A 23,380-nucleotide genomic window follows, 5' to 3' on the forward strand; every position below is an offset into this window, starting at 1 on the left:
GAGTCAAGGCTATGGTTTTTCCAGTGGTCATGTATGGATATGAAAGTTGGACTGTAAAGAAAGCTGACTGCCGAAGAATTGATGCTTTTGAACTGTGGTGTTGGAGAAGGCTCTTGAGAGTCCCTTGGACTACAGGGAGATCCAACCAGTTCATCCTAAAGGAAATCAGTCCTGGGTGTTCATTGGAAGGACTGATGCTGAGGCTGAAACTCCAATACTTCGGCCTCCTGATGCAAAGAGCTGACTTATTGGAAAAGACCCTGATGCAGGGAAAGATTGAGGACAGGAGGAGAAGGGGACGACAGAGGATGAGATGGCTGGATGGCATCACCGACCTGATGGACGTGAGCCTGAGTAAACTCTGGGAGTTGGTGATGGACAGGGAGGCCTGGCGCGCTGCAGTCCACGGGGTCGCGAAGAATCAGACACGGCTGAGTGACTGAAGAACACCACCCTCTTATGAGGATTCTGGAGGGCTCATTTTAAAAATCACAGAGATAGAATAACCTTGCCACCAGACGCGACCAGTGCGAGAGGGAGGTTCCTGCCTCACTCTCACTCGGACCAGGAGCCGGGCCTGGGACAGACGATTGTCACCATCCAGAGCGCACACATCTGGGCTGTGACTCTGGCCCGCCGGGCGGCCCGGCTTGCTTCCTCCAGGGGCTTTCGTGGCCGAGTCACTTGACCAGGTCTGGGGTGCCGAGGACAGAGCGGAGACTCAGGACACTCAAGCAGCAGGTAGGCGGCCGTATGGGGAGCCGAGCCTCAGGGGCCTGCTGGGCTGGTGAAGAGACGGCCAGTCGGCCCTGGGCCTTCTGCTTCAGGGTCTCAGGTTCAAAGCCCCGAGGCTGGGGACTGTCCCCCAACCTGGAGGTGGCCCGAGGGAATCTTCAGCAGCTCCTCTGTGGAGGACACCCCCAGCACCATCCCCATGGGCTCGGTGGACGTGAGTGCTGCCGGGACAGGAGCAGCGGGAGCAGGAGGCAGATGGGGCGAGTCTGGTCAGAGCCCCGCCAAGTCCATGTCGGGAGAGCGTGCTGCCTTCGACCTCTGTGCAGCGGTCCTCACGTCACACCTCCCATGCCCTGGACAGGCAGGAAGGGGCGCCATCGCAGGGCCAGGCCCTGTTCTGTCCTGAACGGATGGACGGATGGACAGACAGGTTTCCTGCTGGGGAGTCAGAGCCTCTCACTCCCAGGTGGGGTGGGGAGGAGGGTAGAATTACTGCGACTCGGTCCCCCCACCCCCCGCCAGGAGGAGGCTGCCTTGACCTTGCTCCCGTCTCCACCCTGCACCAGCAGGTTCTGTCCCGCTTGGTGACATCTGTGTGTGTGCACATGCGGTGACTGTGAACACAGCGCGCTCTCTCTCACACACGCACACGCATGCACACACACACGCGTGTACACATGCACACCTGGGCCACCTCCGGGTTGGGGTACAGGCAGCAGTGATCTGCTTGTAGCGGCTCCAGGAGTCTTTGCAAGTCCCCGAGCCCAGGGCGTCCCTGCTGATCATCTATTTTTGGCCTCAGAGAGTGTGTGGCTGGCTACACCAGGGAGCAGGGTGCTTACATGCTGACAGGGGCAGCAGGGCTGGAACGGGCAGCATCTCCTCCACAAGCTTGGGGACAGTCACGATCACCTGCTTGACCCCTGCAGCCCCCATGCGCCTGCTGGCGATTCCTCAGGCCGGGACCTGGAGGCAAGGGGCTGTAGGTGCGGAGGGCGAGGTCGCTCGTCCTGGACGTGCACAGGGCTGCCTTGTGACCCGTCTGGTGGCTCACGGGACGTCCATCTGAGAAACGGGCTCCAGGCAGGTCGTGCCCTGCAGTCGCTGGCCCAGGTGGGCCCCCCAGTGCCCCTGAAAGAACCTCCAGAAGAAACTTCAGTGCGGACTGCCTTAGGGAAAGTTTGCCAGAAATGTGTATTTTTAAAGATACACTTCATGGACCAGGAACTTAGGTGAAATTTCCTGCCAGTTCACCCCACAGGACTCTTCCCAGGTTGGAAGGAACTTGAACTCAGCTCTGAAAGCCTGTGATCGCTGCTCCATGGACACTCATGGGGAAGTTAGTTTTCTGTGTCAGAGGAGAAAACACCCTTGGCTGGGAATGGGAACTGGAAGCAAACTGAATTTACTATGAAATTACTTGAAGGAAATGTCTTCAGCGTCATGTAGATACATCAAAATTCCTCCCGCCCTTTTTGGTTTGAAAACCAAAATCAGTTTTAATGGAATGAACGGTCTCTGTAAACCGCTGCGGTCTTAGCATCAGCCAGACCCTTTACCCGCAGTTTAAACAGATGGCGTCACTGGTTCTGCGCTTATCCTGCGCTGTGTGGAGGTGCCCCTCCCTGCGCGAACACGGCCGCCCGATCACGGCCCTGGGCTCCGGTCAGCAGCGGCTGCGCCTTCCGCCGGCACCTCCTCCCCTTCCTGGGCCAGGGGCTGCCCGCGCCTGCCGGGGCCCCGGCCAGGCGGCACTGGGATGACCCATCAGAACCAATGAGCACCCTGAGGTCCGGGTGGACTCCAGTTGTCTTTGCAGACTGTGGGCCCTCTGAAGCCCCCTGGAGGTTTGTGGCTGAAGCGCCGGACTTGGGGGAGGGTTCCCCCTCTCCTGAGTGTGTGTTGATGGGCCGTGAGTGACGGCACACCTGGTCCCCGGGGGCTGAGGCCCCACCGCGGGAGGGTGAGGATGCCCCGGTGGCAGAGCCTGGCGTGTGAGTGCAAAAGCCCCTGGGTGGGGCCTGGGCGTGGGGGCCGCTGGCGGGGGGCGTTGCCGCAGCCAGAATGCTGTGGGCCAGCCTCTCGTCTCGTGGACTGGGGGCTCCAGGGGGGCATTTTCAGCCTGCACCCAAATGGCTCCCAACCTGCGGGGCTCCCCACCCCCGGAGCCCAGGAGCCCTTTGGGGCTGCGTCTGAGGGTCAGGACCTGGGGAAGGACTCCTTTCTCTTCCCCTTGGTAGAAGTGACCAGTGACGGCGAGTCCCGCCTTGCCTGGGTCTGGTGTGACCGAGACACGTGCCATTTCTCAGGGTCCCTCCGGCAACTCCCTTTATTGCCTCAAGTCTCATTTTCTTAATAGAAACTGCAGCAGCTGCTCCAAGGGTCGCACACACTGTTTGAAGGGTTAAGGCTGGTTGAGACATAGGCTGGTATGATTGATATTTTTACTTATGTTAGAATTTAATTGAAATACTTAGTTTATTGCCACCAGTTAATCCAAGTTATTTTTTCCCTCGTTAAGGAACATGCCAACAGCTGTAATTTGATCATTTTTATATGAACCAAAATAGACTTTGGCTTCAGGATGGGAGGAGGGACAAAGGTGTTATTCCCTTTCAAAACTGGCCTGACAGTTTAACTAGCAAAGTTAACAGAAATGAGACGAAAGAAATTTCATAGGAAAGAAAAGCTATGAAAAGCCTGCGATGTTTTCACAGGAACCTGCCTCGTCCCTGCCTCAGCTCCCGGCATGGACGGGGCGCTCTCAGACCGTCTGACAGTCCCCTTGCTGGATGGGGTGGCCGCCGAGCTGCGGGAGCCAGAGGGGCCAGTTGCAGGGAGGGGGCGGCATGTTCCAGACGGGCCGGGGTTCCATGCCTGCAGCACAGCCCAGCCCCCTGCACCCCCGTGCGGCCCCGAGGCCCTGGCCCAAACCTGCCCCTTAGCCGCAGGTGTGGACGGGCCCCTCCAGCCAGCCTGAAGGCAGCGACCCCGACCACACGCCCACAGGGGCAGGCTGGGCAGGAAGCAGTCAGCCGCGGAGAAGAGACCCAGCCCCTGCGCCGAGGTGCTTCCTGCTTCGTTGGGCGTGCAGTGCCCGCAGGTGGTGAGCTTCAGAGACAAGACTGCCGGACCAAACGTGTCCGGGGATCACTGTGGTCCTTCCCGGCGCTGCTCAGCTGGCTCAGGTGGATGTCAGATGCACACGATGAGATTGGGAAGACGGGAGGTATGAGGCCTTGGTACCAGTCAAGCCTCGGATGCGTTCCTGAGGGCGTTTCAGGCTCGTGGAGTCTGTCCGCCGCCGCCACCAGCACCGCCCCCACCAGCACCGCCTCCATCAGTCACCCCTCCAGTGCAATCTCGCCCCTGCCAGCGCCCCCTGCAGGCCCCTCCGCAGGCCCGGGTTAGGGTTAGGAGCAGCCTCAGCTTCAGCAGGGGGCGGGGGCACACAGGCCTGGGGTCGGAGGAGACGCGGTCGAGTGAGGTGCTGCCTCCTGGGTCCAGGTCGCAGCCGGCTCCCTGTTCATCCCACGTGGTCCCTGCACTTGGCAGTGATCAACCATAAAGACGGTAATGTTTCCCTCTTCCTGCTCCCAGGGACGTGGGCGATATTATTTATTTATTAATTAATATTTATTCATTAATAAAGCAAAGTTGGTGAGGGGCTTGGAAAGCAGTTCATAAACACAGAGCATCGTGACCCTTGTGGATCCGGGACTTTATCCTTGTGGATCCCGGGACTTTATCCTTGTGGATCCCGGGACTTTATCCTTGTGGATCCCGGGACTTTACGATTTTGTTTTTTTTACATGAGATACAGCAAACGCTTTAATCAAAATGCCTTCTTACTCTAATGAAAACCACTCAAAAGCGGTCAGTTTACTCAACAAAAAGGAGCGCTCCACTTTCCAGCGGCCATGCCTGCCGAGCGGGGCTGGGGCGGGGGTGCAGTGGGTGGTCCGCCAGCTGCTCCCCGCGCTGGCGTGTGGAGGCTTGGAGTAGGCTCTGGTTCCCGACCTGCCCTTTCACGCGGGGAGTCACGGGTGCAGGAGGACAGCTGTGGAGCCACGACTACGGGTGAAGCGCCAGCCCTCTGCTCAGCGCTGAGTCGCACGGCAGGTAGCTCTGAGCCCACGGGGCCCTGCGGGGTCCCTGGGGGGCCAGGAGCATCTTGGCTGTTCCCGCTTCACTCCTCATACAGCCACTTTGGGGGTCAGGAGTCTGCAGAAAATGTTTCTGCGAGACCAGATTTCTGAATTTTCTGCAAAGATGTTTAGAGGTGTTTATGCTGAATTGTCTGAATAAAGCACTTGGACGCCCGGCGTTGCCCAATCTGGTATTATTTTGCTCTAATGCAGGTCCTGGCAGAGAGCGCGGTGATGTGATCTGGCCTGGTCGCCCGTCCTCCCCCCTGCTCTGAGGATTGTCAGCAGCCCCCCACCCCCGCCCCAATCCTGAGTGCCAGGGCCTCACGGCTCAGGAAGAACGTGGCCTCTGCCTCGAGCTTTGCTCAGGGCCCTGCCCGCCCTGGGCCCTGCGGGGGCTGCTCTCCGGGCTGGGGGTCCTCGGGCTCCCAGAGCCTACGGGAGACGGGTGGACAGGAGCAGGGGGAGCCGGCGCTTCTGCCTACCCACGCCCGTCTGCGTCTCCCTCCGCTCGCTCGCGGGCATGCTGAAGGTGAGCTGGCAGCCTCGGTCTGCGGGGTCCGGGTTCTGGCAGAGCCTCCCACTCGCTCCCCATCCTGCTCTGTGTCTCCAGCCTGGCTCCCGCAGGCCGGCACCCGGAATCCGTACCCTGCTCTTCGCTGCCCATCTGCCTTCTTTGCCGCAGCGTCGTGCATGTGGGAGCCGGCACACCCGGGAGGCCGGGCCGCTCCAGCCACACGCCGCTCAGCTGCGGGGTCGGTGGGTGCCGCACGGGCCTTGCCCGGTGGGAAGTTCGTGCATGGAGACACCCAATGACTGTTTGGAGCACGAATTTATGCTGGAATGAATGAGAGAAGAGACGGGAGCTGGCCTGAGCTTTTCCCTCCAAGCACCCACCAATGACTCATCAACCAACCAGCAGAATAGCCTCTTCACTAGGTTGCCAGCGGAGAAACCCGGCAGGTGCCGTGCTCACTGGGAGTAAAGTACCGTCCCCAGCAAGGTCAGGGCCCCCGGACACAGGGGACAGCACCGCCTGAACACACAGAGGACAGGCACCAGCCAAGCTCAAGTCAAGGAGCGCTTTTTCCAAGTAGAGACCTGGGCTTTTCAAACGTGTCGAGATTGTGAAAGACGAGACGGTTGTGGCTGAAGGACTGGTGCTCTGAATCCACAGGCAGCCCTGGGCCTGTGAGGAGGGGTCCTGCACCTCAGTCAGGCAGGGGATGCGATCAGCGAAGCTCAAGGGGGACTCGAGGGCTGATGGCACCGTTGGGTCAGTCGGATTCCTTGATGTTGATGGTTGTATTGTGTTTACATGGAAAAATGACGCTGTTTGTAGGAAAGACACAGTCAAGTCATGAGCACTGGAGCATCCTATGTGAGGCTCATCGCGGCGCGGTCCAGGAGCACACACGCACACACACATGTGAGTGCACATGCACACACGTGTGCACACGCACACACGCGCAGACGTGCACACACATGCAGACATGCGCACACATGCGAGTGCACACACATGCAGACATGCGCACACATGCGAGTGCACACACATGCAGACATGCGCACACATGCGAGTGCACACACATGCACACACGCACACACAACATCGCACACATGCGAGTGCACACACATGCACACACGCACACATGCGTGCACACACGTGCACCCGCACGCACGCATGCACATGCGCACACACACAGAGGTGCAGGCGGTGAGATGAGGCGTAACCCTAGGGAGTCTGGGTGCAAAACATTAGGAAGCTCTCTGGCCCTCCGTGTCCCTCCCAGGAAAAAGGCCAGGAGAGACGCCACAGGGGTTGGGCCAGACCCAGGACTGATACACCGGAGTCTGACCACCCAGCACCTGGGGGGGATGGCCCCAGGGTAGGGGCAGCGGGTCAGGCTGCCTGACCCGTAAAGCCAACCCGTAAAGAGGTGACGATTGTTGAGTTGCTGGCGTCCCTCTTGTTTCATCCCCCGAAAGCAATTTCAGCCACTTCCTAGTGCTGACCTCGTGCAGGGCACCTGTCCCTGTGAACGCCTGGTCTGTAAGCACTTTCAACGGCCTGAGGGCGGGTCTGGGCCCCCAGCTGCCGAGGGCCCCGGGGCAGGCACAGCTGCTTGGCTGACAGATTTGGACATGTGCGGGGCAGTAAACAGGGATGAATTTTCCCTAACCTTTATGAGTCAAATATTTATTTTTGGAATATTAACAAAATCAAAAGAATTACGGGGTTCTTTTAATTTTGAGTCAAAACACAGTGACTCTCAGCTTTTAAGAAATTTTATTTAATGGGTCGTATTAAATTGGAGCAGAAACAAATTCAGAAATTCTGGGATTTCTTGCCAGTGTATACAGCACTGAGGAAAGATTTTTAAAAAAATCTTTAATGCTCTATAAAAGAGGTAACGAGATCCTGCTTTCTGTAAACCGTCCATCAGATACTGATGACACCATTAAACCTCCCAAGTCTTCTGTGGATAGAAAGCTCTAGGTGTGTGTGTGTGTGTGTGTGTGTGTGTGTGTGTGTGTGTGCGTGTGTGGGCTCCCCGCTTCCCTCCTGGAAGAACACGCCCTCAGGTAGGAGGATGGAGGGGTCGCTGTTTTCTGGGAACAGCACATGTTTTTAGTAACAGACAAAAGGAAATTCATGCTTTCTCTGGGGTGGAGATGGATGAACTGCAAATCTTCCCAAACGCAAAGAACTGTTTCTGCTTGTAGACTGCAGTTTCAGAAAGAGATTCCCTAGATGCCAGTCGCATTGTCTGAGAGAGGCTTTACCTCTGGGCCCTCTCGTGATCATGCGTTGCTGGAGAACGTGGTATAAAGGCAACCTGACCCACAAAGCACCCAGCACCAGCTACGACGGGTCCTGGCCCAGAGCAGCATGAAGATTCAGGCCCTTGTTCAAAAGGATTAAGGATTTCAGAGCCGAAACGTCAGCCTCCACACACACCGGGCCCTTTGCGGCCGCCTGGGTCTCCCGCCTGTGAGCCTGTGTTTCCATAGTCAATAACAGTCAGTGAGTGAGCCCCTGCTGAGATCAAGTTTTAATTTGAGTCTGTAGCCAAGTTCAAGGAAAAATTATTATCATTATTTTCAAACCAGTAGTTGCAAGTAAGACTTCACAGTTTGAATCAAAGGACTTTGTGGTAAGAAGTTTTCAGAACCTTAATAAGTTTCACAGCTTGTCAAAAATAAACCTCTCTCCTCCTTTGTAAAATAGAGCTATGACATTTAAACATTCAGGGCTGGAAGGGGGCTCTATTAGGAGCCCTCCAAGTTAATGAAATAAGACCCCTGAAAATACAGCGACTGGGAATCTGAGTCTGCCCCTTGCACCCAATTCTTGACCCCTTCTTCTGTCTTAAATTCGTTTCTGTGTTTTCTCTCTTTGTGAGGTGGGTACCTGACTCCATAGGAAAAAATAAATCAGTTGAGTGGATTGACAGACTGGGTTACAGGTGGCCGTCTGGAAGCACAGGGGGCAAGCCTCAGCTCCCAGCCCCCCACAGGCTGCCCACAGAGAGGCTGAAGAATCAGTGAGCTGTGGACAACAGAAACTCTAACACACTTACACACCGCTGGTCAGAGTGTAAACGGTCTTCCGGAGCGCAGCTGCAGCTTTGCAACTTAGCCATTCTGTTTAAATATTTATCTCATAAAACCGTGTGTGTGAGCTCCAGGAGACGATTTAAAAAACAGTCATGGTAATATTCTGTGTAAAGGTCCCAAACTGGAAACAACAACCAAACCTGTGCAGAAAATGGACGAGGGCACTTTTGGATATTTATGGCCTCAGATGCCAAACAGCAGTGAGAAAGAAGAAAGCACAGCTACCTGTGTGGATGGTGGAGGGAAGAGTCACAGAGTTGCAGAAAAATGCAGACAGGCTGATGTCTCATGTGTCAAGTTATACAGACCTGAAGAACGCTGCTTGAGGATGCATATGTATAAGAAACATCGATGATGCAGGTAAAATCCAGGACGATGATTACTTCAGGAGGAGACTGGGTGTCACGGGGCTGGGGGCACTCAGGGGCGAGGAGGGGTGCAGAACTGAAGCCACTGTGGTGAGATTCAGCTGCTGGCGTGGCCACTCTTGGCGCCTTGTGGTCAGGTTGCGTCTACCCCCTGTGTATCTGTCTATCATCTCTCCATCCATGTATTCCTTTCTCAGTGGGGTGCAGTTCATAAAAAATGCATAGAGAGTAAACGTGGAGGACACTGACTCAAGACACCACATACATACTTGTCTTTTTCAGGACATTTAATAATTATGAGAGAGAAATTTATAGGAAGAACACAATATTGAGGTTCTTTGCATCTTATCAGTTTATTCCTTATCTTACATCATCAATTTGAACTTCTGTTTGGCTGTATTTAACTGAAAATTCCACGCTAAGTGATTCGTTTGAGAAACACGTTCATGTTTGTTCCACCTAAAAAGGAGGTAGGTCACTAGGGACTTGAGCCCTTTCCAAATCCCTGTTTCATCATCCACAGGGTGTGAGCCTTTTCCTCGTGCTCACAAAATAGTTGCTGTCACTCATGCCATCACATCTATGTTTCTGTTTCAAAGAAAGGACGGGGCAAAGGGCCCAGAGGCAACAGAACTTCCCTGGAGGTTTCACCCAGTGGCTTTGCTTGTATCTCATTGGCCACTATGAGCTGCAAGGAAATGCCCTTAACAAAACTGGTCTTGTTAGTAAGAGAAAGGAGAATGCGTAATGGGCAGACAATCAGCAGTCCCTACATGCGAATATATTTGGATTTTATTATGTGGAAATATGTTTGAATTTTATCAGTTTGACTGTATTTATTAATCTATATGTGACTGATACATTAAACTCCTATTTATCCAGAGTCAAAACAATCAGAAAAGTTAAATACTCATTCAAGAAATGTTATATTGCTATCATTTCTAGCTTTTCCCAGTTGCTATGTATATTTAACTGCACTCATTTTTTAAAGTCTCATTAATTGATATACAGTTTATACATAATTTTGGTAAATCAGAACAATTATTCAACTAATATTGATATAAATTATAGTACCACTTTTCACAGGGTGCTCACCTTTTATGTAATACTTTCAATATGAATAACAACACATTTCTTTCAAGCCACTTAAGCCCTCTCTTTCATATATATCTGAAATAGTAAAGAAAATATTTGGAAACCAAGTTATTTTTTCTGTGAATTAAAAGAAACAACTTTCCGTATCAGAAATTAAAAGAGGAGGTTTCTTTAGTCCTCTGGATTATTTTTTAAAGTTTGGCAAAAATGCAAAATTCTGTGAACTTGCAGAGAATTCAACGGCCAGATAAACAAAGATCTAAAGTGGACCCCCGCCGCTGAGAACAAATTCCTCCAGACAGGAGCCAACCCACGCCGGTCACAGCGGCTTCAGCCTATTGTACGTGCTCCTGTAGACAAAACACCCCGCGGCCCTCAGATCTGCCTGCGAGTCACCGCCCTTGCCTGCGACTTCCTCTGAGAAGAAGCACGAGAGGCTGCCTTTGAAGAGACCCCCGCGCGGCGGCTGAGTGCTGGGTGGGTGGTGCAGGAGCCCAGGGACCCCCCCCTCGGCCCTCCCCGTGGCCCCCACGCTGCCCGCCCCGCGGCCCCCACGCTGCTGGTGCCGCACAGGGCCCGCAGCCCCGTCACAGCCACGCCCGTGGCCTTTCGGTGGCCCTCACGCTCCCTTTCCACCTCCGCTCGTCTCTCCAGCTCCCGCTGGTCTGCACGATTCCCACAGAGCTCTGAAGCCGAGGGCCGGGGACAGGTCCCCTGTCCTCTCAGCGTCCCGACAGTGAGCGCTTAACGGCCAAGACGCCTGTCTGCGCGGCTTCCTACCTGACTGTCCTCTTTGCTCACGCTCAGGCCTCTGAGAGGCCAGCCTGCGCTGGTGTGGACAGCTGGTGTGGACAGGGTCAGGGGTCCCCCGCGTGGGTGTGGACAGGGTCAGGGGTGCCCCCTGCGGGTGTGGACAGGGTTAGGGGTGCCGTCTGCAGGTGTGGACAGTGTCTGGGGTTCCCCCCTGCGGGTGTGGACAGGGTCAGGGGTCACCCTCGCTGGTCACTTCTGTGAACCTGGGCACATCGCCGCGGCCTCTCCAGGCCTCAGCAAACAGGAGGTGGTACCTGCCCAGCTTGCCACCCCACCATACTGGGGGGTCACTATTAAGTGAGAAGAAAGGAAAGTCTCTAGTAAACCATTGCTGGCATCACAGGTGACAGAAGCTCTCCTCTCACGGGCGCCGGGCGTGTCTGGAGGTGACGTTCCCCTGTCGCAGCCAGGGCCTCCCGGGGCCCCCGCCCGGGCAGGAGAGGACCACTTCCTTCTTTTGCCCAAAGTGGAGAATCTCGGGGACTCCAGCCTTCCGAATGAGAGCCGTTCGGCACACGCTGGGCTTCCATCTGCCAGGAGGTCCGTCTCCTGGCCTCTCTGGAGGGTCCCAGCAGAGCGGCCCCAAGGCTCTCGCACCAGCCCCGACGCGCAGGCCTGCGTGTGGTCGACCGCTGGGTGGCAGAAACAAGGGTGAGCGAGGGCTCATGTGTAGAGACGTGACCTCCAGGAGGACTGGGACTTCCCTGCCTGTCCACCCCTTGACCCCTCAGTAAGTGACCAGCACGAAGTAGGAGGTGGGTGCTCGACACATACGTGCTAACTGAAGAATAAACAGCAAAGGTGTGTTTTGATGGCGCAAAATAAAGGACTCACAAAGCAAGAATTATCCTTATGGCGAGAGAGCATGGCCTCGACTGCCCTGAGTTCTGGGGGCTCCAGAGGGGAGAACCCAGGTCCCAGAGGCTTAGCTACTCATCCTCTCCAGCCCCGTCCAGGACAAGACACACTGTCTCTCCGGCCGGAGGTCACTCCTCACATCCATGGTGTCTGCTTCATGGCCATGGGCCGAGGACGTGTTTTTAGGGGGTCCTGGGGTCCAGATGGGCACAGCCATCTGCATCCTTTCATCACCCCCGTCAGCAGGCGTTAAGCCAGGATGCCCTCCCCAGTATCTGTCCTCGGGAAAACAAGCTCAGTTCTCTGCAGCTCCTGGAGGATCAGCCAGCAGGTCCCGGCGTTTTCATTTCTGCTTACATTGATCCGAAGAGCAGAAGCAGGCTGTCTGCCACCAGAGGACAGCAGTGGCCCGAGGTCCAGGCGGGCCGCCCATGCTTCCGCCCGCTTCCCGCCTGGCCTGCAGGGTTCAAAGCCTGGCTTTGCCCCTCCCAGGGTTCTGATTGGAAGAGATGCTCGTTTAGCAGAACAAGCTGAGAGGATCCCAGGGGAGGTCGGTCTGGCCAAGCCGGAGCGCTGCTGCACTCTCCATGCTTCGGGAGTCTATCACTGCTCACACCAGAGCCTCGCTGAGAAAAGATGGGAAATGGTTTACTTGAAAAGGCAGAACAGACAGAAGTCCTCAGGGGTCTGTGGCTCTGCAGCCTTCCTGGGCTCTGATTTGAGATTTCAGCGGAATCTGCTCCTTATCAAGATCTGCTGTTCCTGTATCTTATATCACAACGAACTTCACACAGTGATCCAGCCAAGCTCTTTGGCTTTCATACGTTCTTTTCACTAAATAAATGTCTTATCTGAAGAACATTTACCAAGCCCTTCCTACATGCCTAGGATATGTAGGGTGTGCTGGGACATAGTGATGGGCAAGCCGCCGCTCCGGGGTGCAGACCACGGGCGAGAGGGCCCAACGGGGCGGTGCCTGGGGGGCCGGAGGGGCAGCAGACAGGGCTGAGGGGTCGCAGGAGGAAAGTCCCTGGGGCAGGTTTGACCCCCGCTTCTCGCCCGGAAGCCCTGCTCTCCTCCGACAGCCGGTGTTGGTGTGGTCCGTTTCAGGGCGTGTGCTCGGATATCTCCACACCTGGCTCACCCCTTCTCCACGCATCTGGGGGACGCGTCAGGACAGCCCCCTGAATAGCTGCAGAGGCTGAGGTCTGAGGTCAGACTGAACTGCCCAGGGTCCTGCGACAAGTCCCGGGGCCGGACACGGAGCCACGCCGCCCGCTGCGCTGGACTGCCTCCCTCTGCCCCTGACTCCCGGCCAGACACCTGCGCCCCGACACCTCAGGCTTTTCTGGGCCCAGGGCTTCCCTCCACCTCCTGCTTTTCCTGGGTCAGACCCTGGGACCTCCCGCCGTTCAGGGATGCTGGCTGCATGCCACCCCCTGCCCTGAGGTGGATGCTGTGCCCAGGCTGCCGGGGATGGGGGGCAGGGGGGCGTCCTCGGGGGGCTTCCTTTGACCGGGTTACCAGATCGCGACAGTCTCCCGATTCTAAGCCAAGGCGTTTCTCGTGCCTAGTGCAGGCCTGGCGTGTCCACCAGGGAACCTTTGTGTGCAAACCAGCAAGTGACCGGAAGCGCACTCTCGCCCTTTAAGGGCGGCTCCGCTCCCTGGTGGCCGGTGTCCCTCTGCCTCTGCTCTGCAGGCGCCGCTCCTGGACGGAGCCTCCTGGAAGGCCCCACACCCTCCGAGGCCCCTGGATCGCCATCCCTCACACGCTCACCGCGTGTTCACGTTTCTTGAGCCGCATTTTCCTGTCAACTGTTCTTTACCCTCCAGGCTCTTTGTCTCGCTGGACAAGATCTTAATTGGATTCAGTGAAACCACGTTACCGGACACGATCCATTTCAGGGCAGGCTGTTTGAACTGAAACTATTCATGTTCACTTTTGAAATGAAAAACAAAATTCTACGTTTAATTCAAAGACATTCAGTGGCGTCGATGGAGGCGGGGGAGTGGAGCAGGACCGGCACTTGGACGCCTCCTCACGTCCCCCGGGGACGCCTCTTGTTCAGGCGTCACTGATAGCTGCTGGGCGGCACCCGTGGCTGCCTGCGCCCCAGCCTTGGCGGAAACGTGACTCTGTGAAGCAGGATGCTGGGGCCTGGCCCAGGTGGTCAGGCTGTGTTCTCCATAGCAACGTGTCGTCCAGCCAGATAGGGTGCCTTCTCCCAACCCTGAGGACCACACGGCCAGGGGAGGGGTGGAGACCAGGCCCAGGACCCCTCTGTGGTGGGCTTCCCAGCTGGGTCCTGCTGCCCCACGTCCCCCCGCTTCATGGATTTTCCAGAGGACGGCACTTCACGGGACAGTTCTGTTAGAGTCTTGATCGGGCTTGTGGGGAAAGCTTGGGGATGGACCAGGGTCCTCTGGTCTCGACGTGCAAGGCAGGGCTGTCCCCTCCCGGGGATGGGCACAGAGATGGCTCTGGGGACTAAACTAAATGGATCGCGTGGGTTTGGATGTCTGTGACGTTTCCCATCGTCGCTCAGGCCTGAAGGTGGAGGAGTCGGCCGCTGCCCAGTTTCTAACCAAAGTCTGCGCTTGCTCGCGCCCCTCAGGCTGTGTTTCACGCAGTTTCTAGACAGTGCTGCTGGGAGACTCGTTGTCATGTTTGAGACGGGTGTGGGGGGGTCGTCTGGGGCTGCGCGTGGGCGGATGCTTGTAACCACGGGACTCAGGAGTTATCAAACTGCACACCAGGGAACCTCTCCTCTGCCTCCTCCCCCTGTCTCTCTCTCTGTCTCCATCTCTGTGTCTCTCCATCTCTGTCTCTAGGTCTCTGTGTCTCCATCTCTCTGTCTCTGTCTCTGTGTCTCTGTCTCTCTCTCTGTCTCCCTGTCTCTGTCTCTCTGTCTCCATCTCTGTGTCTCTCTCCATCTCTGTCTTTGTGTCTCTGTCTCTCTGTCTCTGTCTCTGTGTCTCCATCTCTGTGTCTCTGTCTCCATCTCTGTGTCTCTCTGTCTCCATCTCTGTGTCTCTGTGTCTCCATCTCTGTGTCTCTGTGTCTCTCTCTGTCTCCCTGTCTCTCTTTGTCTCCATCTCTGTGTCTCTGTCTCTCCATCTCTGTCTTTGTGTCTCTGTCCCTTTGTCTCTGTCTCTGTCTGTCTCCATCTCTGTGTCTCTCTCTCCATCTCTGTCTTTGTGTCTCTGTCTCTCTGTCTCTCTGTCTCTGTGTCTCCGTCTCTCCCTCTCTCTGTCTCTGTCTCTCTGTCTCCATCTCTGTGTCTCTGTCTCTCCATCTCTGTCTTTGTGTCTCTGTCTCTCTGTCTCTGTCTCTGTCTCTCTCTGTCTCCCTCCCTCTGACTGTCCCTTTCTCTGTCTCTCTGTCCCTCTGCCATGAGACCCGCCGTGATGAGTCCCCCAGGACAGCACTGTTCACCTGAGCCAGGAAGAGCGGCTCTGCTCACCTGGGCTCATCACGGAGGGAAAGCAGGTGCATGCAATGTGTGCTTTTAGAGGCGAGCGTCAGGAAGCATTGAACAGGAGGCTTCGTGTGTGCTCTTTTGGACCTGGCAGGAACCCTCTGTGCCTTATTAATTCCTGAATATTCAGGAATTACGAGGAGAGGCAAGCCTCTCCCAGGGCTGAGGGATCCAGGCATTTCCTTCGTTAGTTTTTCTATACGGTGATAAGCACCCTCTTCCTTCTTGTGAACCCTACGGTAAAAGTGATGGTTTACAACCCTCTCTCTCTTTAATATGGATCGCCTACGTTTTTAAGTCTGGAATTTTAGTCTTTATCTTTGCTGAGAATAACCACAGTGTATATGCCCACAGCGTGTGGATTAAAACACCTTTGCTCCATCAGAGCTCTGGTCCCTGTGTCTTGCTTTCTCTCTCCCTCTCTCTCTTTCTCTCTCTCTCTCTCTTTCAGTCTGATCTCCTGGAGCGCAGAGGCTCTCTGAGTTCACTTTCCTGCCCGGGCTTCTAAACCCTCTCGAGAAGGCGCTCTGCGCCTTCACCCCATCGAGAGGACGCCTGAGGCTGTCGTGAACAGAGCAAGCCTGATGCGGGGGCTTTGTTGGCTTTCTGCGTAAACCAAGGAACATCAGCCTTTCTCTCTCCTTTACTATCATCAACTCTGGACCACCGGTCCATTAAAGGACTTCAACAGAAGAGAACTTGGAACCAGCGTGGCGCCTCCCATCTCCGACCCTGGAAAGGCTGTTCTGGAATCAGATGTGCCCCGGATGGAGTAAGAGAGCCGGCTGGACCACTCGCTGGTGCTGGGAGAGGAAGGCAGGAAGGGCAGGGTTGGTTGGGGTTTTAGGCGGAAAGCCGGGCACCTGCGAGCTTTGTGGGGCTCAGGTGCCACTTTCCTAAAAGGACGGTTGCTTTGCTTAAAATCAGAAACCTTGGATATTGCTTTTCATGTTTTTAGCTTTTTCTCCTGTCTTTACTTTTTATTACGTTTTATTTAAGAGACACCAGAGTAGTTCAGACTAAAGGCCACACTCAGCTCACAAGAAGCCCCAGGGTCAGGGAGGGGAGGGCTTGGAGGTGAGCTGCTGACCCCCATCCCAGCCCCTGGGGCTTCTCTCAAGGGTGCATTTCTGGCTGATGAGAGTTTTCTCACATGGAGAGCTTTTTACTTGATGATGGGCTTACAAAACAAACAAGCAAACAAAAAACCCTAACCCTTCCCTGGATTTAGCACTTGCTGCTGGGCGTTTGGGTGGTATCTACCATCCTGAATCGGGGCTTCCATGAAACAAGGCCCAGAATTCACGGAACAAGGCCCAGAATTCACGGAACAAGGCCTAGAATTCACAGAACAAGGTCCAGAATGCAGGACGCCATAGGCTCCGTGATGGGGTAGGGGCGGGGAGGTGGGGGGCAGGGGAGGCATGGGTGGGGCAGAGAGGCGGGGGGGGGGGCGGCAGGGGAGAGGGGTGGGGGCGGGGGGGATGGGGGGTGGGGCGGGGTAGGGAGGTGGTGCTCCTGGGGCCCCAGGCCTACGGACCTCGGGTTCTTGTGCCGTTCTTCACACTAAGGACGTAGTGGACGCTGCTGAGAAGGGGTCCCACCTGAGCCCCATCCCCAACCTGCTCTCTAGCCAGCCCTCCTGCCCCTCAGGGTGGCCACGTGGGGCTATTTTGTAAGAACGAGGACAGAAATAGCCGTGAGTGGAAATAATCTCGAGGCTTCTTCTAAATAACAGCATCTAGAGTAATTTGCAAAGATAGTAGAAGAACAGAAAAAGGGTGAAGATACTGAGGATATGGACTCCCTTGCGTATGGGTTATTCAGAGAGCACGGAACCTTGACATTTTTTGTAGCACGTTTTTGTGACTTAATGGACAGAGGACCATTATGTGGTTACAGAATGACCCTCAGGGCCTCTGGCTGGACTTTTTAAAATGCATGATCATGAAGCGAAATCTCACTGTGATGAGGCTATTTAGATGGGATCAGTTGCTTTAAGGACATAAATCCCAGTGGAAAGTTTCCAGGTATTTAATAATTGTTTCCAGTTCTAATTTCCCTCATATGAAGGTCAAGGAGAAGCAGACATTTTAGGCTGTTTAGAGAGTCCATTAAGAGATGATGAGTTGGAAAAAAACAGCAAATAGAGGAGTACTTTCAAGATAGAATTACAAAAAATTCCAAATACTAGCAGGCGGTATTTACCCCAGCAATGCCCCGCTACCCAGCGCGATGCTGCAGGCATTCGGGAGCCCCTGTCATTTCACCTCTCCCTCCTTCCTGCAGACCCACAGAGGCTGCCTGCAGTCGGGCCAGGTCGTATGCTAAGCTGAGTTCGCTGGCCAGTCCTGTCTCAGACCCCGAGGGTAGGAGAGCTCAGCTTGGTCGACTCTCTCTGGCTCCGTGGGCAGGGTGGGGGTGGGCGGCACTCTGCCTGCGGGTCTCCAGGAGGGTCTGGTGCAGCCCACCCGCCTCCTCTGTAGGACAGAGCCATCGCCTGCTCTCTGAGTAACTGTAAAGAAAGTCGCTAGAGGAGCCCCGCGCCAGGCTGGTTCTGAGCAGGTTGTGAAGAATCAGCACACTCTCGACTGTCGAGAACTTTCCTTTTTGCTGGGTGGAGGAAAAGACTGCCTTAAAAAGCAAAATGAAAGCAGAGAAACTGCCTCAGGCGACCCGGGCCACACTGCCAGGGACAACCTGGGCTGAGACCACGTGCCCGTGGTGTGAAGCGGAGCAGTCCTTGTCTCCAGGGTCTTCTTCCAAAAACTCCAATCTGATCAAGACAGGAAAACTCGACAAGCCCCCGAGCAACATTCAGGAAAGTGCCTGAGCTGCCTCCTGAGAACCGTCAGGACCACCAGCCCGGGAGGTCTGGGGAAGCGTCACAGCCCAGAGCATCAGGGGCCTGGGGCCTGAAGGAGGGCGGCACTGGCGGGGCCTGGGGCAGGGAAAGGCCCCTGGCCTGGAGCGGGCTTAATGAGAACATATCCGCGTCGGCTCCTCAACTGCAACAAGGGAGCTCTCCAAAGCAAGAGCTTAGAGAGAACTCCACGGACCATGTTCAGTTTTCCCATAAATCTTGGGCTATTTTAAAATAAAAGTGATTTTTAGGGACAAAAGGGGAAAGAGGTGAATTTGGGGAAGAGAATACAGGCAGTGTGAGTGACCAGGGCTGAGGCCCCCAGAGACGCTGCTCCTCGAAGCGCTGAGCAAGAGGCGTCTCCTTCATCCCGTGGCGTCTGGGGCTCAGAGGGAGCCACTCTCTGAGGAGGCCCTCACTCCCCTGCACCCAAGGTGAGTCCAGGTGTGCAAACCCCTGTGTGTCAGTGGGGCGTGTGTGTTAGTCGCTCAGTCGTGTCTGACTCTTTGCGGCCCCACAGACTGTAGCCCGCCAAGCTCCTCTCTCCATGGGCTTCTCTAAGCAAGAACGCTGGAGTGGATTGCCATTCCCTCCTCCAGAGGATCTTCCCGACCCAGGGATGGAACCCTGGTCTCCTGCACCGCAGGCAGGTTCCTGGAGGGGCGGTAAACTGTAGTTCTGAAAAAACCCGCAGTAAAGTGAATGAACTGAGTCTCCGTGCATGAGCGAGGATAAACTTGACGTGTTAAGTGTTAAAAGCTGGTTACAGGGTGCTGTATGCTGTGCACTTTAATTTATGTGATATTTGAACACACAGAAGAAGAGTACACGCTGGTTTTAAATACATGCATGGGCAGGAAAGACCTAAAATGCACGGAGTAACACGCACCGACTTGATAAGAGGAGGGGGAAACAGAGGGTTTGTCTGTGTTTTCCTGTGTTTGTGATGCTTTATTTTTTAAATGTCAGCATCAATACAGGAAATGTCAGCTTCTGTTTGTTCTCAGTGGACGCGATCGTCTGTTCACTGTTGCTCTGAACTGCTTCTCTGTGTTTAAGGTGTTTCCCAAGTCAAAACAGGGAAGAATGCACAGCGATAACCGAGCACTTTTACTTTTACTAATACACTCCAGGGGGTGTACATTCTTGGGTTTGGACAATGGTAGGGACAAGTCGCCATCTTCATAGGGTCACACAGGCTGGCATCACTGCCCTAAAAAGCCTCTGCCCTCCCCCAGTAGCCCCTCAACCCAACCCCTGACCATCACTGACGTCCTAGTGTCTTCAGAGTTCTGCCTTTTCCAGAGGCAATTACATCTTAACAGTGAAATTTCAGGGGGGAGTGAAACACGCTAAGAAATACGGCGTCAGTCGATAGACCTGGGGCAGAGAGGAAGGGGCCGCCACCATTCCTCCTGCTGGTCCTGCTTATGTGCATAGGCTTACATTAATGCAGATAAGTAATTAAATAAAATGTAAATACTATGACTATAAAATATTAATTATAAGTGCATATATCCCTAAGTAATGGAAAACAATATTGACAGGTCACCCCTAAATATTCCAGGGTGTTTGCGCTAAAACTAGACGCAGTCTCTTGTGGCCATGGCGTGCCGCTAAGGAGGTCGCCGACGCCGCGCCCAGCATCCAGGCCACGGCCAGACTTCGCTGATTGTTTGAAGGAAGGTTGCATAGTTGCTTTTGCTGGTTTTTAAGCGAGGGCTCAATGTAGGGTCACACCCTGCGTTCTGTTGTGTCTCCTCAGTCCTTCTTAACTTGAGCCAGCACCGTCCACATAGGCACACGTAAGCACGCTAGCTGCCACATTAGAAAGTGAAAAGAAACAGCTGAAATGAAGCATAATCGCCTGTTTCTGTGTACGATTTGTGCGACTCTATCTGAATTAGCATCGCCCTTCCCCCACGCTAAGGCATCACTATCTGGTGTGCACTTTGCGTTTCCCACAGATGTCGGTTGGGACCAGCACGGACATGGCGGTCTTCCCACAAGGAACCCCTGCATTTTCAACAGTGTTTACTTCCTGCCCTTTAGTTTTGAAAACAATTCAAGGCTGCCTTCAGTTAGACAGCTGACAATCACGCTGTAATTTCAGGGTTTGCGGACGCTGTGCGCTGCTCGGGGACGTCAGCGGCGGGACCTTGGGGTGAGCAAGGGTCTCCCGTCAGCATCACCGCCTCCCCTCGGCCCCTCAGTCCCGGTGAGGTCACAGCGCACAGAAGGAAAACAGTCCAACCGTCTCTGAAGTCTCAGCCCCTCTCAGGCACAGCAAACACTGAGCAAGTTTATGAAGTAACTGGTCATTTTTAAAGAAAAGCAAGTTAGGAAATTTGAGGTCTCTCTTTAAACTTACTGAATAAACAGCTTTTTAGAAGCTGGGGTTCTGACTGGTGGCAAGATGAGGACAGCGGCGTGTCTGTGCAGGGCTCTGGGCGTCCGTCCACCCGCCCCAGGTCCACGTGTGGGGACGGCAGCAAGCTGCACGAAAGCACCCAGGCTCCGAGGCTGCACCCACAAGCACACAAGGGCCCGCTCCCCCTTGGCCTGTGCCCCAGTGGGTGTTGGGCCAGGACAGAACTTGCCACCTGAACAAGCCGAGTCTGTACAGAGGGTAGGGGGGAGATTGAAGCCAGAGGGACCCTGGGATGGCCTGGGGGGCAGGGTGGGGCGTGAAGGGAGACCTCGTCCAGGAGGGGCAGCTCCAGGGTCTTTGGCTCGTCTGCCTTCCCAGTGAAGTAGGAAACAAGGTCACGGTCTCAGCCCCGGGGAGGGAGCGGCAGCGTCAGAGCAGAGCGGCAACGTCTCCCGTTTCTGTTGGCGTGGACACCACCCCAGACTATACTCTCCTCATTCCAGCCTCACGGGGTATCTGGGCTTCTCACTGTCTCCCCAACAAAAGTCAGCAGACATCCATATAGTCAAAGCTATGGTTTTTCCAGTAGTCACGTATGGATGTGAGAGTTGGACCATAAAGAAGGCTGGCATCAAAGAACTGATGCTTTTGAACTGTGGTGTTGGGGAAGACTCTTCAGAGTCCCTTGGACTGCAAGGAGGTCAAACCAGTCAATCCTAAATGACATCAATCCTGAATAATCGTTGGAAGGACCGATGGCTGAAGCTGAAACTCCAATACTTTGGCCACCTGATGTGAAGAGTCAACTCAGTGGAAAAGACCCTGATGCTGGGAAAGATGGAGGGCAGGAGGAGAAGGGGACGACAGAGGATGAGATGGTTGGATGGCATCACCAACTCAATGGACATGAGTTTGAGCAAGCTCTGGGAGATGGTGAAGGACAGGGAGGCCTGGTGTGCTGCAGGCCACGGGTGGCAAAGAGTCGGACACGGCTGAGCGGCTGAACAGCAGCAACACTCTCTCCCCATCTGACGCCTCTTCTGGCCGCAATTCATCCTCCGTTCTCCAGAGAGCGACCTTAAACATCTTACTCCCTAGCTAGAGAACTTTAGTCAATGGCTTTCCGATCACCCACTTCTCAAGCCTGAAGTCCCAGCTTCCCAGGCCAGACGGCGCACCTTTGAAGAGCTGGCTCCTTCGTCCACGGTCCCTGGGCCTGCCACGGCCCTCGGCCCGGGCCAGCCCAGCGCGGCTTTGCCACCCTGTCGCCTCTCACCTTTGTAAGCGCTCACTCCCGCCAGCCTTCCATTGCCCCTTCAGCCTCTAGCCTGTGTCTCTTCTTAGCTCAAGACAAAAACCCATTCTGTGTTACTGGTACTGGTATAGCTTTCATTCATTCCGTCAACAAACGTTTCCGGAACATGCTTTCTGTAAAAGGAGAGTTTTCCTAAGCACCTGGCTAGCTTTCTTTCACATGGTCCTCTGTTCACCATCACACCTTGCTTTTTTAATTAGCCTATACAGTCTTATAATAAGTAAGAATTACAGAGCCAGCTTCTGGGATTAAAAGGAGAGAACACCTCAGAGGGAGATAAGCAGAGAGGAGATACAGCACCAAAGGGAGAGCTGTCAGCGGAAACAAGCCCCTCCCTTCAGCGGGTCGGCTCCGTCCCTGCTAATGCAGCCTGGCGCCGTGGATAATAAAAGGAATCCAATTTTTTTTCAGGTGGGGAGGGGGAAACTTTACCCAAATCTTAATGCTAAGTTTCCACAGACCATTTCATTTAATATCTAGGCACTGGGATATCCTCGATTGATTAAGCAAATAGCGAATGAGAATTCGCCAATATTTGGCCAGCAAATACCAGTCTGGCGATCAATGTTGGTTACCCCCGCCTGCCCCGGGAGAGGAGCCAGACAGCCAGGAATCGGTGGGTGGAGCATTAGGGTCCTCAGTTCAGCCCCCTCCTCTCCCTTCCTGGTTCCAAAACGACACCTGCAGCCTTCTGAGGAGGGCCAGTCCCACAGCCCTGCGGACAGAGCCAGACACTGTCTCCTGTGAAAGCCGCCCCGGGACGCACAGCGTCTTCTGCAACGAAGTCTGTGTCCATTCTGCTGGAGAGACATCGGGGCACCAGACCCCGCCTGGCTGCGCCCGGAGGGAGGGCGTCCCGCCGCGCCGTCTCCAGCCCCTGGTTCCTTCCCGATAAACATGTTCCTCGCGTCTCCCTCCTCCCTCCTGTCCCTGCATACACGCTCACACCTCACTCTGCTCTTCTGTTATGAAACTAGCGTTTTCAGCGGAAGATGCAAACAGTATATTGATATAAAATACAAAGAAGCAAATGAAAGTTACCCACGATTCCTCCACCTTCTACCATTTTCTACGCAGTATTATTCCGTAATATTACGTATTATGTAATATCATTTCATAATGACAGCCCCCCTGCATCACGGTGAAGGACAGCGAAGCCTGGCACGCTGCAGCCCGTGGGGTCACAGAGAGTCGACTTGGCTTGGCAATGGAACAACAGCAACAGCAGGGTCATGTCACACACTTTTGTTGTGAGGACTTTCCCCTGGTATTGAGTGCTCCTTACAAGACATGCTTCTAGCTATGGTATAATGTTTTACCGAGTGTGCAGTTTAACCACTATTTTGGGTTGAAACAGCTACCTGGTTTCTGGCATTTAGCGAGTAAAACGTTCCAAAAAGAAAGTACAGCCTTGACCGTATTCTTGGTTGTTCTCTGGGATAAACTCTTGCAAGTGAGGTTCCTGGGTGACTCTTGATACACCCTGGAAATTTGCTTCCAGAAATCTGTGCTAAATTTTAATTATTCCCGAAGAGTTCCAGGATGACATCTGCTTCTTCTCTGCACACTGCTCCTTCCTAGCTGAAGGCCAAGAAGCGTGACGCCCGACAGTCGTGTCTTTCATCTGCTCCGTGGCCGAGGTTGGTGCCTCCAGCTTCTGTGGCACCACCTGCCACCGGGCCACCCTCCTGCCATCTGTCCATGACCTGCCCAGT

The sequence above is a fragment of the Capra hircus genome, chromosome 23 (genome assembly GCF_001704415.2).
Source record: "Capra hircus breed San Clemente chromosome 23, ASM170441v1, whole genome shotgun sequence".
NCBI lineage: Eukaryota > Metazoa > Chordata > Mammalia > Artiodactyla > Bovidae > Capra > Capra hircus.